Genomic DNA, 19,703 nt, shown 5'->3' with positions numbered 1-19,703 from the left:
TTCACATCATGCATGTGAGCTCCCAACGACATCTGGTGGGCCACTGTGAGTAGATGGACTCTGGTCTGATCCAGCAGGCTCTTTCTTATGTTCTTACTGTTATGCCAAAACATCTGCCAGACTCCAGAATAAACAGGTCAGCATTTGGAGTCAGGGTGCCATCTTGGTCTGACCTGGCCCTCATTTTAATATACAATTTTCACCCAAAGACCTAGGTGTGTCTTTTCAATCATGGAAGAGGTGGGTGACAGGATGTCTTTCAGTTACTCAAGGTAGCCTTGAGTGTGAATCTTTGTACCTATTTTGCTTATATCTTTAGCATCAGCTTTGCAACAATATTTGTAATGTTAACAGGGTTTTTTTTGAACTCTTTATATTGGGTACCCCAATGTAACATTATTTTGGAGGGAAACCAGAGGACCTATTTCACAAGATCAACATCCACCATTCTTAACTACAACTCCATACGAAGATCATTGAGGGGAAAAGATAACAGATACATATCCTGGGGGATGGAGTTCTATAATTTTGTTGCCACAATGAAGTTAGGAGGAGATACATTTGGATTAATTTCCTAAAAAGATCTCCTTCATCAATAACCTGAATTGGCAATCTGAAAAATGGGAGAGGTTCCCGGAAAGCATGGAATCTTACCACGGACCATGTTCATATGCTATATCCATGCCGATCTTCATACTGATGGAATAAGTATTACCCAGTCTTTTTGATGAGCCTTGTGATGAGCCATTTGCGTGCAGATGTGTGGAGACTCGTTCCATTCATGAAAAACAACACACACTTGATGGAAAGAAATCGGCCGCAGCCCAATTTATTTAACTATAATAACCTTGAAGCTGAGCAAGCATAAGAGAGCACATCCTGACCCCCAGGCAGCAAACTGCTTAACCTGGTTATAGGGCAGCCCCAGCTGATCCCTCAGGCCCTTCGGACAGAACCCCTGTCTGGCAAATCCCACAAGGGTACTGGAACAGGAAGTTACTAGGTGCCACATGGATGCAAACCCAATTTGTGACATCCCTTCCTGCAGGGCAGCGAGCTCTCAGCGTGCCCCAAGGCTGGCCCTCATGAGCTCTATCACCACCTCATATGGAGGCCCCTGATGTGGGAAGGTCCGGCATGCAAGCTACTGCCTTCCCAAATAGGATGTGCTCTTATGCCCGAACCTCCCAGTGAACTTTGACAAAACATAACAGTGAAAACCCCAATAACTGTTCAAACAGGGAGGGAAGGAAGGGCCTTTTCTGCTGCCGATGCAGCCTCTTATAGGTTGCCTGCCCCCCGTCATGTTGTGGTTCCTGGCCACGTGATTGCTTCGGCCGGCCAGCAGGGAGGAGGCATTGAACTCCTTCCTCTCCCGCTGCAATGGCACCACCAGGCTGAAGCCTGGGGCGCAATTTGTTGGCAGTTATGAAATTAGTTTCTAATTCCATTGCTTGTTCTACTACATACCTATGTTTGTGAGGCTGATGGGACAATTGGCTACCATTTATGAACTAAAAACAACTAATCTCCCTATTGAGGACATTGGTAGAACAATTGAAGATTTCCAACAGCATTGAAAAATTTCCCAAGAGGCTCTGGGACATTCTTGGAGAATTGGATAGAACCTTTTTGTGTTGAATAATTGTCATATTCCCTTATTTCCTTTCTATTGTAACAAGTTTAAGTGGTATATTTTTATATCAGCTAATTAGAGAAATTCTAAGGAAATATTTTGTAAAAGGTGTTTGAGAGTTTGTTGGTATGAATGTGGTGTATGTATGAATGGATAACTGGTTGTAACAATTATTTTTCTCACAATATTATTTTTTTGCACTTTGTAATATTGAAGTTTGCTAAGTGAGGTGTAATGTTTATTTCTGGCCCTTTCCGCACTGCGGAAAGGGCGCCCCTGCACCAGCAGGAATCCTGCTGGTGGAGGGTGGGGGCCATTGGCACGGGAGTGTGCGAGCGGCCCCCACAGAGGATGGCGCGGGAGAGGCGGCTCCGCACGAAACTGCCTCTTCCCCATCCCCCCCACACTCACCTCGTCGTCCTGCGTTGCCAGGCTGGACTACTAAGACCCGCCCACGTTGCCCTCTGACCTCCAGGGGTTGGAGGACAGCAAGGGAGGGTCTCAGCAGTCCGGTAGAGCGGCGCAGGACAGAACACGCTGTTTTAAAAAACCTCCCTCCAGGAGGGAGGCTTTTTGGGGCGGCTTGACACTGCTCTGGGGGAGGTGGAGGGAAGCCAGGTCAGCGCTGCTGAGTTTCAGCAGCGCCGCCTGTGCGAATGGCGGCTTAGGGATGGCATTTTTGCCGTCCCTAAGGCGTCTTATTTGGGCTGTGCGGAAACGGCCTCTGTTTGGATCTGTTGCCCCCCCTCCCCGCTCTATTTCTCTATAAAAATCAGAAATATGGCACAAGAGAGACTTAAATAAATAAAACTCCAAAATTGCTTGATTTGTCTCTCTTGGGGAAATTGTTAAGAACATAAGAACATAAGAACAAGCCAGCTGGATCAGACCAAAGTCCATCTAGTCCAGCTCTCTGCTACTCGCAGTGCCCCACCAGGTGCCTTTGGGAGCTCACATGTAGGATGTGAACGCAATGGCCTTCTGCGGCTGTTGCTCCCAATCACCTGGTCTGTTAAGGCATTTGCAATCTCAGATCAAAGAGGATCAAGATTGGTAGCCATAAATCGACTTCTCCTCCATAAATCTGTCCAAGCCCCTTTTAAAGCTATCCAGGTTAGTGGCCATCACCACCTCTTGTGGCAGCATATTCCAAACACCAATCACACGTTGCGTGGAGAAGTGTTTCCTTTTATTAGTCCTAATTCTTCCCCCCAGCATTTTCAATGAATGCCCCCTGGTTCTAGTATTGTGAGAAAGAGAGAAAAATTTCTCTCTGTCAACATTTTCTACCCCATGCATAATTTTGTAGACTTCAATCATATCCCCCCTTAGCCGCCTCCTCTCCAAACTAAAGAGTCCCAAACGTTGCAGCCTCTCCTCATAGGGAAGGTGCTCCAGTCCCTCAATCATCCTTGTTGCCCTTCTCTGCACTTTTTCTATCTCCGCAATATCCTTTTTTGAGATCGCGTGACCAGAACTGGACACAGTACTCCAAGTGCGGTCGCACCACTGCTTTATATAAGGGCATGACAATCTTTGCAGTTTTATTATCAATTCCTTTCTAATGATCCCCAGCATAGAGTTTGCCTTTTTCACAGCTGCCATGCATTGAGTTGACATTCCCATGGAACTATCAACTAAGGCGCCTAAATCCTTTTCCTGGTCTGTGACTGATAGCACTGACCCCTGTAGCGTGTATGTGAAGTTTGGATTTTTTGCCCCTATGTGCATGACTGTACATTTTGCTACATTGAACTGCATTTGCCATTTCTGGAGCCCACTCACCTAATTTATCAAGGTCCGATTGGAGCTCTTCGCAATCCTTTGTGCTTCTCACCGCCCTACATAATTTGGTATCATCTGCAAACTTGGCCACCACGCTACCCACCCTACTTCCAGGTCATTTTATGAATAGGTTAAAGAGCACTGGTCCCAAAACGGATCCTTGGGGACACCACTCCCGACATCTCTCCATTGTGAGAACTTCCCATTTACACCCACTCTTTGTTTCCTGTTTCTCAACCAGTTTTTAATCCATAGGAGGACTTCCCCTCTTATTCCTTCATTGCTCAGTTTTCTCAACAGTCTCTGGTGAGGAACTTTGTCAAAAGCCTTTGTGAAATCCAAGTAGACAATGTCCACGGTTCACCCCTGTCCACATGCCTGTTTCTTACACCCTCAAAGAACTCTAGTAAGTTTGTAAGACAGGATTTGCCTCTGCAAAAGCCATGCTGACTCCTTCTCAGCAGGTCTTGCTTTTCTACATGTTTTATAATTTTATCTTTAATGAAAGATTCTACTAATTTACCAGGAACAGATGTCAAACTGACTGGCCTGTAATTTCCCTCGGTCCCCTAGATCCTTTCTTGAAGATTGGTGTGAGATTGGGCATCTTCCAGTCTTGGGGGATGCAGGCTGATTTGAGGGATGAGTTGCATAGTAAAATGAGAAGATCAGCAAGGTCATGCTTGAGCTCTTTAAGAACTCTTGGGTGAATGCAATCTGGGCCAGGGGATTTGGTAACATTTAGTTTATCAATGGCTGCCAGAACTTCTTCCTTGTCTATCACTATCTTCGCTAGTTCCTCGGATTCGCCTCCTAAGAAGCTTGGTTCAGGTGCAGGAATGTTCCTCACCTCCTCTTGGGTGAAGACAGATGCAAAGAATTCATTCAGCTTCTCTGCAATCTCCCTGCCATCTTTTAGCACACCCTTTGTTCCTTTGTCATCTAACGGGCCTACCGCTTCCCTTGCTGGCTTCCTGCTTTTGATGTACTTGAAGAACTGTTTGTTGCTGGTCTTGATGTTCGCAGCCATGCGTTCCTCATAATCCTTTTTTGCCTCCCTTACAGCTAACTTGCTTCTCTTTTGCCACCATTTGTGTTCCCTCTCATATTCTTCATCAGCCAAACTGGACTTCCATTTTCTAAAAGACATTTTCTTTTTTCTGATAATTTCCTCTGTTGAATTAGATGTGAAGGTGGGGAATCATGAAGGGAACAATCTCCCTCCTCTCAATACCCAAAGGCAATGAATGTTCCCTAATTCTCTTAATATCTTATTTTCTTTGTGGCTGGTTAGCTTTTCTAATTGTATGTATATCTTTATGGCGGTTCTCTTCAGTTTATCCAACCTGGCCCTCTTTAAATGAAATGTTTAACTGAACCAACTTAGGAAACTTACATAATCCCTCCTTCACCCTCTTCATCTATTTTACCTCAGATAACCATGTAAAAAGGAGTTTTTTTAAGTTTAACAATAAACAGAAGAATTATATTAACAACTTCAGGGGAACAACTTGGGAGGGAGTATCGTCAAAAGCAAAGAAGCAGCTTTATTTACAGATACTAGGGTGTTTTCAAAAGTCATCACTGATGGTAGTTGGCTGTTTGAACAGATGTCAGAATTCTTATTTTTTTTAAAAAAAGTTGTAGTCTTTCTAGATGTTTCACAGATTATATCTAAGCTACCGCCCAAAGGTTCATGTGTTTGCTCTGGTGCCCATAAACTACATGGAAATGAGTATTTCCAACAAAATGCTTTCCCTTCAGACCCTTCAAAAATTGACAGCATTTGAAATAAATCTTTCTAAAGAACTATGAATGGGAATTCTTCTCCCCCATGCAGTGTGATTTCCTCTTCTGACAAGAGGATGAACCCTCTCAGACACAAATTATTTCTAAAACTGGTCCCTAGTTCTACCCGCTTTGTCCAGAATACAACTATATCTGCTCTATGAACCTGGGCTGGGATTTCTTCTCTCCCTAGATGTAAATTCTCTTCCTGGCTAATGTAAGGGTCTCAACTTCACCAATACTTTCTTACCAGCAAAACCACAGGTCTTTTACAGATAATAAACACATATGTACTCTCTGGAACTCAAGAATTGAACTTCCCTCACATCTTTTCTGAAGCACTCTAACTCCTCCTAAAACTCCACCCAGTCCCAGCCTGTCACACACACTATCAGACTTCGTGAGGGATTAACACTTTACATCCTTATATTCATCACATTTGAATGATATTTTAGAAAACAAATTTGGCAGATTAACAATACACCAGGAATGAGAAAACATAGGATGATTATTGATAATAGATATTTTGTAATCAGGATGTATCTGATGTATTTCACAGGCAGGTGTTATACTTCCAATTAGTACTGAGATAAAGTTCATTTAGCCGTCACTGCTTAGTTGAATAAATGTAAGTTTCTTGAAATAATATTTTTTAAATTGGAGAAATTAAGAACAAACATACATTTTCTCTCAGTTTTCTTCTTAAATGCTGGTTAGGGATCACCCTCTTTATTGAGGAGCTGTTTTCTTTAGGAAAGAATACACAAATCACTCCTTTCACACATGGGATTCTTCTTGATCAGTTTTCAACTGTTTTCACTGTCAGTTTTCACTGTCAGTTTTCAACTGTTGGGCCATTTCCGCAAGGAGGCAGAAGCGGCTGGGTCGGCGCATTTTGCGCCAACCCGACGACCCTGGGACCGTCCACATGGACGGTCCCAGAAAGAGCCGGGACGACGGCACCGCAGAGCGCTGTCGCCTGGCCGACCCGGCATGTCCCCGGGCCTCCGGCACGTCACCGAGGCCTGAGGACACGCTCCCCCCGGCCCTGCCCGCCTGCTCCAGCGCGATGCAGGAGCAGGGGTGTGTCCCAGGCACCGGCGGCCAGCGCACCGACAAGACTAAGCAAGATGCAGGAGGGAGTGGGGGAGGCACCTTGAAGCCGCTGCCGTTCTAAACTACTGTAGGTCATATCATTCTGTTACTGTTATGTTTCTTATCTTTCTTCCAGGTTGTCCTATTCTTAATCTCTGAATTTCCTTAATTGATATTTAACTGAGATCATGACACCTCTATTTCTATCCCTCAAAGGATCGTTTGTAATCATTTTGGTCAAGAACAAAAGTTCTATATTCCTGGCCTTATCTGTGATATATTGAACCATCTAGTAATAGTTTCCAGTTTTGAAAATATAAAGTTCACTTTATCTTACAGGTAATGCTGATGAAGGATTGGTAAACATGACACATTAGTATTTCTAAATAGGTTTGATAAATTTGTATTAGGTTATTGTGGCTTTTGGGGATATTTTGAAAATTTATAAGGCAGCATATTTTACCTTAAGATTGCTTGCTTTCAGAAGCTAGCTAATGCCTAATAAAAATTAAATGCATCTGGAAATACCAGATGGTGCTTCAGGGCTTGTCAATCATAGCCATGACTTCTCTTATTGTGAAGAACAAGAGGGAAGAAGAACAGGTTAGTTCCCAGTGCATAAATTAAACTACAGCAAAAACCTCATGTTTGCTCTCTCTTTCCCAAGTGAAAAGGCCCAGACAATTATTCTTTAAAATTGAAAGCCAAGTATCTAAGGCCGTTTCCGCACGGGCAATGATTGGCCTGGAGACCAGAAAAATGCCGTGATCTCAGGGTGCCATTCGCTAGGGTGCAGCTGCATTGCATACACGCCCTTCGCGTCGCCCGACCATCGAGGCGAACACCAGAAGCTTGGAAGCTCTTTTGAAATGCAGCCTCCGAAGCCGCTGTCGGCGAGCGGCGGTAACCCAGCGGCCTCCCCACCCAGCACTTACCTTGTCCGCGGGCCTCCGGTGCGTCGCCGAGACCTGGGGACATGCCCGCTGCCCTAAGCCACTGGAGCAGGCGCAGGAGGAGCCAGGGGCATGTCCCCAGGCCTCGGCGACATGCCGGAGGCCCAGGGACATGCCGGGTTGGCCAGGTGCCGGCGCTCTGCGGCGCCGGCTGCCCAGCTGTTTCCAGGACCGTCCGTGTGGATTGTGTGGAGCATCTGAATAGAAGTATGAGTAACAATGAAGACTATAGCATGGGAGTAACAATGGAGATAGCAAGGTCACTGGTGGGAGCATCTGAATAGAAGTATCCTAGCCTTTGTTTCTTTTGTCTATGGTCATCCTGTGTTTGTGTGGAGCTGGTTAGACACTGTCTTAACTCTAGTATTTTTCAACACTGGCAGCCAAGTTCTGTTCAATTTCATAGTTTTTTCCTTTCTGTTCACAGATTCTGTTTGCACGATGTACCAAAGTTTTTATGGTGTTCCTTTTTTGCCCTGGATGGTGATTGGAGTTTTTCTGTAGATATCTGTCCGTGTGCGTAGGTTTTCTGTATACAGTGTTTTTTGCACCAACCAGGGCAAAAAAGGAGCACATAAAAATTTTGGTACATCGCGCAAACAGAATCTGTGAACCTCACCTCCTACAAGATAAATTGAATCACCTAAACAGGGCTCTACAGGCTAATGGTTACTCTAATACAGAAATCAGAAGGGCTGCAAGACCAAGAACAAGCCACATGAACAAAGATAAAGAACCATCTAGAGGGAAAGTGTTCTTACCATACATCAAGGGAACCACTGATCGCATAGGAAAACTGATGAAGAAGCACAACCTACAAACAATCTACAGACCCACTAAGAAAATTCAACAGATGCTATGTTCAGCAAAGGATAAGAGGGATCCTTTAGCTACTGCAGGAGTCTATCGCATACCATGCAGCTGTGGACAAGTCTACATAGGAACCACCAAACGCAGCGCGCAGACACGTATCAAAGAACACGAAAGGCACTGCAGACTATTTCAGCCAGAAAAACCAGCAATAGCAGAACACATGATAATCCAACCTGGACATAGAATATTATTTGAAAAAACAGAAATTCTGGACCACTCTGAAAGCCACTACATCAGACTACACAGAGAAGCAATTGAAATCCATAAGCACATGGACAATTTTAACAGAAAGGAAGAAACTATGAAATTGAACAGAACTTGGCTGCCAGTGTTGAAAAATACTAGAGTTAAGACAGTGTCTAACCAGCTCCACACAAACACAGGATGACCACAGACAAAAGAAACAAAGGCTAGGATACTTCTATTCAGATGCTCCCACCAGTGACCTTGCTATCTCCATTGTTACTCCCATGCTATAGTCTTCATTGTTACTCATACTTCTATTCAGATGCCCTCAACTATTGACCTGGTTGCCTTCTTTGTTACTGACAGACAATGTTTCTCCACCTACCCTGGACACTCCAACAGATATATATACTCCACTTGCTTTTCCAACATCAGATCCTCTGAAGATGCCAGCCACAGATGCAGGCGAAACGTCAGGAGAGAATACTGCTAGAACATGGCCATACAGCCCGGAAACCACACAGCACTCAAGTGATTCCGGCCGTGAAAGCCTTCGACAATACATTGATAATTTTTTTCTTACGAGTTCATAGGAGAAGTACATTTTTCACAGGGCTAGCATCAGCATACCCTGAGGTGGTCATCTGCCAGGTTCTAATAAAGTAGCTGGGGCTCACAATTGCTGAGCCACTCATGCACTTTCCCTGCCCACCTGTCCATGTGTCCTTCCCTTGCTATTCTCTTGCAAGTATTCCACGAGCCATGCTCCCAGCATCTTAACATTGATGAAAAGGTGTATGTAGGTGGTGCACAGCTGCAGCACAACTAATGGCCACAGCAGCAGCACACCAGCCAGTGCTATCAGGAAAAGGGCATGGAGACAGGTGGTGGGAGGGCTGGTGAGTAAAGGAAGGATGGACAATTAGGTGAAGGACACACCAGTGGCCTTTGCTGTTGAATAAGATTGTACTGAAAATCTTCTATTCTTATCACTTGAGCCATTGGATGATCCCTAATCTGGAGAACGGGGTTGGATTCCCCACTTCTCCACCTGAGTGGCAGAGGCTTATCTGGGGAATCAGATGTGTTTCTGCACTCCTACATTCCTGCTGGGTGACCTTGGGCAAGTCACAGTTCTTCAGAACTCTCTGAGCTCCATGTACCTCACACGGTGTCTGTTGTGGGAAGAGGAACGGAAATGAGCTTGTAAGCCACCTAGTGTCTCCTTACAGAGAGAAAGATAGGATTTAAATCCAAACTCTTCTTCATCTCTCGGACCTTAGTAAAGATACCCAAATCATTTCACACATTAGGTAACATCCCCTCCCCTGAATTTGTAGCTGTATAGGTATTTATAGTGTAGTGACAAATCTACAGTATCTATACCATTTAAAGAGCTAAAAATACTGAATATCAGAATATGACAAGATATTATGCCTAGTGGCAATTAGAACTTTGAAATCTCCAAGGAGAAATCCTCTGTTCATTCCAGATTTTAAAGCCCTCTTGTTCAATATTCTGACTATAACTAGGTATTTTCCTTAGAAGAATTCTTAGAACTTTGAGCCATTCTCACTATATTCCTAGCCAGTAGACTGATCTTTTGATATATCTGCTGAGATATTCCCTGAGACCTTTTGCTTGGCTGATTACCCTTTTCTTCCAATGATTTAAAAAATGTTTTGAAAATACAAGTTGTTATCAAAGTTCTGCAATGATGTATTCATACAAAGTTACACAACAATGTATGAATTTGTTTCAAAGTATTCAGAATGCTGCTGTCTTCTATTATTATAGAAAATAGGATAAAATCAATGTAACTGACTGCATCAGTGTCTGAATGTGCTCAATTAGGCACGGGTGGGTGATAGTTGGTGAAATAAAGATTTTAAAATCAAGCAAATATATGTAATGACAGTGAAATAGCAGTACAATAGCAGCTGAATTTACATTATGCTAACGTACACAGGACCTTCAGTGAGCTTAAACCGCCCCATGTAGTTCAGTGTCAAAGGAAGTTCATGTTAAAAGGAAGGAAGAAAGGGAGGGAGGGAGGAGGGAAGTCTGTGCAAGCATTGTATTCATATTGAACATGGGGCATTTTATGAGCTGGATAACTGTAGATGTGCCAAATAATTAGAAGGGAAATAAGCATTATCATTACCAAAATCAGCAAACAACTCTTTATTGCCTTTTCCACACCTTGCATTGTTCTTGCCTGCTTTCTGGTTATTTCTTCTTTTGTTTCTTCATTCCTCATATAACTATACCCAAATTTATTAAGAGCCAAGCCCCACTGAGGCCAATGACCCATGTTCCCCAATAATATATTAGTCATAAAAATAGTGTAATTTTTATTTTGCTTTGACCTAGACTTTATATATGATTGATAGCCAAAGCTAACTGAAGGAGTGTGTGAACTTGTTGGGAAAGTATGAAAATGCTCATGAAGCTCAATACATATGGATCAGGGACATAGGTATAGATTTTTATGGGGGGTTCGGGGGTGGGGCCACACCCCCACCCACCCCTAGGGCATGGCCATGCCTCCCCAAGCCCCGCCCCTGGCCTAGCCCTTATAAAAGCAGCTCTCTGAGGTCAGGGATGGCAGACTCTTCTGCCCTGCCCTGCCCCTCCCCTCTGGGCAGAGGCATAGAGGGAAAATGGAGCCTGGTGCAAAATCTGAGTCCCCCCCCCAGACAGCCACTGTGATGCTGGGATCCACCCCCAAACAGCAACACTTTCAATGGTGTTTAAACTAGAGAGCCCAAATTCTCCTTTTGAATCCACCTTAAAGGGAGAATCTGGGGTCCCTAGATAAACAACATTGAAAGTGATGCTGTTTTGGGGTAGATTATCCCCCGCCCTAAAACAGCATCACTTTCAATGTGGGGTAGTGGTTAAGAGCAGGTGCATTCTAATCTGGAGGAACCAGGTTTGATTCCCTGCTCTGCCACTTGAGCTGTGGAGGCTTATCTGGGGAATTCAGGTTAGCCTGTACACTCCCACACATGCCAGCTGGGTGACCTTGGTCTAGTCACAGCTTTTCGGAGCTCTCTCAGCCCCACCCACCTGACAGGGTGTTTGTTGTGAGGGAGCAAGGTCAAGGAGATTGTAAGCCCCTTTGAGTCTCCTACAGGAAAGGGGGATATAAATCCAAACTCTTCTTCTTCTTCTAAACTGAGGACCTCAGATTCTCCCTTTAAATCCATGCTGAAGCGGGTGGATTTAAAAGGAGAATCTGGGGAAAATTGGGGGGTGCCTGCTGTCAGGGGTGCAATGGTTAAGCTAGAATCACCAAACTTTCAGGGTATCTTTAGGAGTCTTTCCTAATAATACCACCCAGGTTTGGTGAAGTTTGGTTCAGGGGGTCCAAAATTATGGACCCTCAAAGGTGTAGCCCCATCTCCTATTAGCTCCCATTGGAAACAATGGGGGATGGGCACCCCCTTTGGGAGTCCATATCTTTGGACTCCATGGACCAAACTTCACAAAACCTGGGTAGTATAAATACAAGACGTTCCTGATAGTACATCCCAGGTTTGGTGAAGTTTGGGTCAGGATGTCCAAAGTTATGGACCCTCAAAGATGTAGCCTTCATCTTCGATTAGCTCCCATTGAAAACAATGGAGGATGGGGCACTCCTTTGGGAGTCCATAGCTTTGGACCCCCTAAACCAAACCTCACCAAACCTGGGTAGTATCACCAGGAGAGTCCCCCAAACACTCCCTGAAAGTTTGGTGCTGCTAGCCCAAACAATGCGCCCCCTGCAGGCCAAAAACAAAAAAAATCACTAAAATGTTTTTAAAACCCACAAATGGAGGGGCGGAGCTTCGGACATGAATGGGGAGTTCAAACCCGAGAACCCCCCCTTTCCTACGTCCATGATATGGATAACCCAAGTGTTCTAAGCTCAGCAACGTATCAGAGAATCCAGAGAAAGATTGGACATATACTGTTAAGAATTTACAAGGAAATCGAACCAGGACATTAGACTTTACAACACATGTTTCTGAGATTTGCTGTACTTGTAAAGAAACATTTGAATAGGAGCTTGCTCATTGCTGCTGTTCGTGCTATGTCAGCAGCTGTGATGTTATATGGGCATAATTATACATCAGCCAGTTTAATCTACAGCACCGTTATGGTGTTAGCCCAAGAGAATGGTAGACAGAAAATGGACAAAAATTATTCCTTTTATAGAACCAATTTTTGTTCATGAGCAAGTCCAAAATTTATTTCTTTATAGAAATGTAAATACCCTGTGAAAATTGCTGATTTCCCTTTTTCTGATCAGCAGAACCATAAATACATATCCATCAAAATATATATACTGTGCCTAGTAATTCTGAACATCTCTCATGTAATTTAAACTGTAGCATCAAACAATATACTGGTTAAAAACATCTCTGATAGCAATCCTATTTCTATTGCACCATTACTTCATGTACTTTAAGCTTTTTTTAAAAGGAGGATTTAGAAGCTTATTGATGTTGCTGCATAGACCAGATGAAAGTCATTCCAAGAATACATGAATTCATGCTTCAAACAGGAAGGACATCTTTCTGGGTCAAAGTCTGTGCATGTTGTAGGACTGAGTATCAGAGGAAGATGGAAGTGGCTGTAAGTACATGTATGCTGTTTGTTTGTTTGGTCCACAGAAGGGCTGCAGAATGGGTGATGACACCGTTAGCAGAACTGACCTTGTTTGACCGGTTGTATCATCAGTAGGCAATGTTTCCTGTCTTCTAAATGACAGGGAAGTAAATGAACACACTTAGTGAAGGAAAAATAGATTTTATTAATGTAGTCTAAAGTAGTTTATAGAAAAAAAAACGTTTACAGAAAAAAACATGATGCAGGCTCTGCTATTGTACCATACCTGGCAGAGAAATTAGCTCTCTTCCTTTGACTCTGTAGCTTATGCCACTGTCTCCGCCTCCTTTGCACAGCTGGCTCATCACAGAGCTTGGTGGAGAACTGTGCAGGTTCTCTCAGCTGCATGGTATCAGGTTAGGAAGGGCTAGTAGCTGACTCTGCTGCCTGAACTTCCTCTTGAGCAGCCTGCTTTGGCTGAACAGAGTGGTCAGCTTCTGCTTCCTCATGAGGAGCTGCTTCTGAGTGCCTGGCATTAGCAGGTTCTGTATCTGAGTCATCTGAGTCCAGGTAACTGCCCACAGGCTGGCCCATGACATGGAGGAACAAACTTTTCCTGTCGCCTCCCACTGCTATTTCAGCCACGGAGGAGTCACAAGGCACCCAGCCATGGTGGCTAAGGTTAAGCCCGCTTTATTCCTCCTCTGCTTCCTAAGCCGATCCCGCCCTGGAGCTATATGTACCCGCAATCTTGCCTTCCCCCTAGCTGGACCTCCCTTTTGGCAGCCTACCAAAGCTGCAAGTGTGGCTTCTCCTCCACCATGGCAGGTGGGTGCCCACCTCCCACCAGTGAGCACTACTTTTGGGGACAAAGTCATTTCCCCCAAATTTCTTCTTCTCCACAGCCCCACCTTCTGTTCCCTCTGCGGGGGTTGGGCAGATGCATGCAGGGCTGTTTGCACATCTGGAGAGACTGAATGCATGTCCTTGACTGAGCATTCGGAAAAAGGACCCCATAATCCTAATGGATTTTTTGGGGGGGGAGGGGGCTGTAATCAGGGAAGAGGGGGATGAAGTTATTTCCTGAACTATTTCAGGAAGGGGTTGTTTGGTTGTGGTGTGGGAGGGTGGGAAACGAAGATTTTGCACTGGGCTACCTTTTCCCTAATGCCGCTGGCTTACACCCCTTCAGCTGTTGAGAACCCTCAAGAAAATGATATTGGCCTCACCCCCTGGGGTAAAGTGCACAGCATTATTCCATGGTATCAATCTTGGCTTAGCTGTGAACCTCTGAGCTATTCTTTAAGCTTTTATTAATTTTGTCATCATATTCGCCTTGCCAAGAGTAAAACATTTCAGACTGTCCCAGGCTAACTAATTGGATGTGACCACCATCCATTTAGATAAGAATGCCATTCTTCTTTCAACCTCTTGCAGGGAGGAACATAGGTTAACCCAGGGGGGAAAATACAATAGATTAACACTGAAAAGATAGCACTGAAAAAAATGTTCAGTCCTGGCCAAAAAGAGCTGGGTGGTGGGGAAAAGGAGAGGGGGGAATAGGGAAAAATGGCTGCCCACCACCCTAACTTCTCAAGGCTACAACAGTTTTCTGCAAATGGCACTACAAAGGTGAGGAATGAATGCAAACACATTTTAAATCCCCAAGGCCATGCATTTGGGGGTGAGGTGCATGTGCAAATGATCAGACATATGTACCTCCTCCTGATCCTAGCATAACATGCAACTCTTAACATTCATGCAATTCATAGAGGACGAGTACACTTATGATATGAGTTGTTCTCAGGACAGAAGTATTTCATTCCAGTTTTTGTAAGTGAAGTGATTAACATTTTTTTTTAAAAAATAGTGTTAATATAAATGTTAGTGCTAATATAAATAAATATTTATTGAAGAAGATCCAAATAATGCTAAACTGTTAAGATGAAGAAGAAAATCTCACCTGAATGTGGATCATTATATGATTTTGATATATGATAATTTGAAAGACAAGGTATATTGGATATGTATTTAAAACAGAAGTACATATTTCAGTTGTTTTACAAGTTTGCTTATGTTTGACAGAAAGTTAATGATGGTGGGGAAACGAAGAAGTGGACACACACTTACTTGGTCTGACTTTTTATCAGTGCACTAGACTGCCTCAGCACAATTGAAAATATTACTGATGGAAAATCATGAAGGTAAGAAGTAGATACTGCCAAATGCCAGTCAATAGAACAACAGAGAGAGAGAGAGAGAAATTCTGTCACAATGACTGCTAGTGTGTGGGAGTGAAGAAGGGAGAGAGTGAAAATGAAATGACAATATGCATCATGTATGCATCAACTAAAGATGGTAAAAGTTCTCTAAATGCTTACTTCGTTATGTGACATGATAGTTGAGAACAAAAACTCATTTCAACACTGACTAACAACACTGTATTACTTTCAATTGATCCATTTATAAGAAAGTTAACTCCATAGTACGTATTTCCCCTCTTTGGAAACAGTTACTTGAAACATTTTCTTTTTAATATCTGAAGTTTCATTGTACACTTGCAGTACAGTTTTGCTACTCTGACAGTCAAATCCAGACAAATGCTAAGGCTGCTGACACTTCAGTATGGAATTATGTATGTTGGTGAACTGAAGAGACCATTGAGACTAAGGGCAGAAAATCTGCTGGGGATTTTTTTTCCTGCAGAGACCCTGTTGAAATGAATTGGAACTGCTCTTCTGTTGATTTCAATCTGTCCTGGAAGTTTGTTCCCATTATGTTTATTTTGACATTTGCAAAGCTAATGAGGAAGTAAATTTTCGATTCTTCTGTTTCTCTTGGAATATAAATGAGATAAAAGATCAAATAGAGAACTGCAAAAGTTTTGAATATATTCATACTGGATCACTCAAGTCCTATTTATTTTTCCTTGACAAATACTGGTTTTTGTTGCCTTTGCTCTGGCCATGTATCTCTGTAGTAGAAGAGAACATGAAGATCCCCAGAAAACAACCACAATTGTCAAAATATCTCCATCTGTACATCACATAAAACTATAGTTAAGACATGCTTAATAAATAAACTTCAAACCATAGTTTTATGTTCTGGTTTGACAGAACCGAAAAAAACCCCCATAGCTAACTGGCTTCCAATTAGATTACAACACTAACTAGTTTAATCACACCATGCTTTTGCATGGTCCAAATGAAAACACTATATTTTCCTATCCAACATAGAACATGTAAAGCAGAATATGAGGTTGTGTAAATGTGGTGGAAGTCAGAGCAATATTGAAAAGTCAGAACAAAATGAAAAAAAATGAAAAAAATATTCTTTTTTTTCAGTTACAATCATCCTAATGCAACATTAAACTTGATTTTATGACTATGAGTTCAGGTGCAGTACACATATGAGAAAGCTCTGTCCTCACTGTTCTAACCTGGTGCATGAATGGAGATCAAATATGATTTGTTAACAAAATAGGAAGGGCAAAGAATGAATTAAAATGAGAGGAAAGCAGATTTGGAAATGATGTTTTGAAATAAATGAACAATCCAGATGCAAGAAAAATGTTCAAATCACAGTACTGAATACTAAAGAAGGTATTTCATGAACTGGGAAAAATCCTCTTGTGCTGATAATAACTATATGAAGGAACAGAAAGACAAAGGAACAGAAGAAACACTGTGAAAAGACAAAGGGCAGTTTTAAATTTTGAAGTCAGACATGATACCAATGGTGACCCTTTGGAGTTGCATTAGCTATTTTGTAAGGTCACCCGCTCACCCACCAATAGATCAGTCCCCCACGTGCAACCTGCCAACAGGCTATGACAAAGGAAGAAAACATAAAACAGAAACATTGAAATAAAGGGAAAGGAGGGTGGGAATGCAGCTTACTCAGGAGCAACTGGCCTGGGCAAGGCTGGGCCCAGCCTTATAAAAGCTCATCTGGCCCGCCCCATTCTGACGTCCTGATGTCACAAAATTGCCTGAGGCCAGCCCGCGCATGCTCGTATGAAGCACCATGAGACCTGGGGAGGGGAGCAGAGTGTGCTCATGATGCCCCTTCCCTAGCAGCAATGGCAGCCGCAATAAGTCACGGCCACTTCTTTCTTTTAGTGGTTAGAACATCAAGACTAATTATGCTCAGAAGCTTCTAGTATATTCTCAAGCAAAAGCCCTTGATTGAGTCATTAAAAAATTGTGAACCTGATAACTGGGAATGAAAAAAAACATGTCAGTTTCAGAATTTTCAAGTCTATCAGCAGCAACAATTTTGGTTGCTTTCGTAGAGAAAAATTATCAAACAAAATTATCAAACAAATGCAAAATTATCAAACAAATGTGAAATAATACTTTGTACAGAGAAAAAGCTGTTGTTTTCCTTATACAGATAGCTTTATTGTTAAGTGACAGTCATTCTTATTAGCAACAGATGGACAGAAAGTAACTAATAAACACATTCATATTTAAGCAGGGTATTTACTGGTAGGCCTTCATTTTTTATTTGAAAAAGAATAGGAGCTATCAGTAGAGAATAGGATTATTCATTAGAGGATCGCTGAAGTCTCTGAAGCATAGCACACATGATAATTCTGTTAAAGTATTATTATCTGTATCTCTAGAGGCATTTAAAACTTCTGGATGTTCTGTACATTTCTTTTCTAAAAAATATGTTTAAAAAGTGAGAAGTGCTGCATTTGGGTTCTACCTGGTTTTACAATTCCGTTAGGACTTAATGGAACCTGTTTGATACCTTTTTATCTGAATGCCTGTCTGGTGCTTAAGGAGGAGTTCAGATGGTCTATCAACAATCCATTCACAGAGTGATATGCTTATGATAAGCAAGAATGATATGCTTATGATAAGCAAGCCTTTATTAGTCTGATTGTGCACTGTTAGCCACAATAGAAAACCACTATTCTGGGGACAGTCAACTAATAATGAATGTGTCAGTTAGGATATCATGTGATAATTACTATCATCACACAAGTAGTATGCCTATGTGAATACTTCCTCCCATTTTGGAGCTTTTCTTTTTATAAAGAAGCACAAATAAACCTGAAACATTTTTCTTTAGAAAACGTGGTCCACATATTATTGTAAAATTCCTTGGGACGCCTTTGAAGCTGGAAGTGCACCCACACCATTTCTACACCAGTGTCCCTGTGTAACACTCCAATGCCACTTCCCGGCACCAGCATATGTGCCACAGCTCTAGTGTAAATGTCCCTTATGGCAGCCCAATTGGTACCTATGTCAGTACTGGGGCCATGCTGCTTCCTCAGCCTCAGCCTCTGATTCTATTTTTGTCCTCTTTACTTTTGCTTCTTATCTATTTTTAGCAATAATAAGGACTTTCATTAGTCACCCATTGAAACTTTTCATTTCTTTTGGTCTGAGGAATAGTCTTTATGCATTCTTCTTTGATAATATCTCTGGTTACAACTGCAATGGGGACTAGGCTTGGTAAATACTCTAAAAATTCGGTAAAATTCAGATTCGGATTTATTTGGGCATAAAATTATCTGTAGGCCCAAATAAAACAAATAATAGATTCTTATACACCCAAAAATTCGGGTACATCCGAAAAATTGTCTAGTGAGGGTTTCAACTGACGCTTTTGGCATTTGTTGAATTTTTGTTTCTGTCTTTCATTGTGGTTAGCCATGTCTTTGTCCATTTTTCTGTAGGTGAAGTTGTCAATTTTTATTCCAATCTTGGATGCTCACTTTTTGGCTAGTACTGATATGGAGGAATAACAGCTCCTTGTCTATGTTTGCAGGTTCTTTGTGGGTAGTGTGAATTCTCTCCCATAAGAGTGTGTGTTCTAGGAGGTCATAGATATGGTTAGCCTATGGTGATTTGAATGTCCTTTTGGCTGTGAGAAACGATGGGGGAATTCCACAATACATGCAAATTACCTTTAACACTTTTAACAATTGCAAATAGTTCCTTCTCCCACTCTGGGTATTTCACAAACATATATATATATACTCTGCTTGCTTTACTACCACCAGATCCTCTGAAGATGCCAGCCACAGAAGCAGACGAAACATCAGGAGAAAATACTACTGGAACGTACAACCATATGGGCCATATAACCTGGACAACCCACAACCTCTAGTGATTCCAGCCATGAAAGTCTTCGATAATACATTAATTGAGATCTATTCTTTACCTGGTCCTTAAATTCTTCTGATTGTAGTTTAGCACCATGAATGTTTTGATGTTTTTCTTCAACATTATTTGAATTTTCAGCACTAACAGTTCATAATCTGTACCACAAAAAGTTCCTAGTCTTGTTTTAGCTGAAAGAATAGAGCATCTCCATCTTCTGCTTCTGATTATGTATCTATTTGATTTCAGTATTGGCCGTCCAATGCTGTCCATACATACAGTCATAAATACAGTTGCCTGAAACATGTGTTCACAATGAACAAAGTATTGTCTTCACAGAATTCTATGGGTCATTCTCGTGCTCCATTTTGTGCTCCTAGCCCAACTTTTCTGACCATTTTTATTCTACTTCTGCATTCTAGACACCTAAAATTATCAGCACAAATTGTTTTGGTGTACAGTCCATTTCTTCCTGGGCACGTGCATAGAAGCTTTCAATTATTTCAATATCTGTAGTTCTGGCTTGAACTTGTATGTTTATAGGCTTTCCATGAAGTCTGACTGATATTAGTTGGTCAAACTTTGCATTATAGCTCAATTGCTTGTGCTGTATTTATAAATACTGGAACAACATTATTTATTCTGTATTTATCATTTCCAAAGTGAAAC

At 42.2% G+C, this 19,703-nt stretch overlaps 1 long non-coding RNA gene across 1 annotated transcript in view; it reads left to right on the top strand.

Moving 5' to 3' along the window:
• The window catches only part of LOC125439704, an 84,304-nt gene extending 64,804 nt beyond the window's left edge, over positions 1-19,500 (top strand). The window contains exons 2-3 of the long non-coding RNA XR_007245566.1: positions 14,998-15,116; positions 18,935-19,500. This is a non-coding gene — a long non-coding RNA (uncharacterized LOC125439704). The remainder of the gene's footprint in view (positions 1-14,997; positions 15,117-18,934) is intronic.
• Positions 19,501-19,703: the final 203 nt, after the last annotated feature.

This window comes from Sphaerodactylus townsendi, linkage group LG10, assembly GCF_021028975.2.
Source record: "Sphaerodactylus townsendi isolate TG3544 linkage group LG10, MPM_Stown_v2.3, whole genome shotgun sequence".
Taxonomy (NCBI): Eukaryota; Metazoa; Chordata; class Lepidosauria; order Squamata; family Sphaerodactylidae; genus Sphaerodactylus; species Sphaerodactylus townsendi.
The sequence above is the reverse complement of the archived record's forward strand: the minus strand, read 5'-3'. Positions and strand labels throughout refer to the sequence as shown.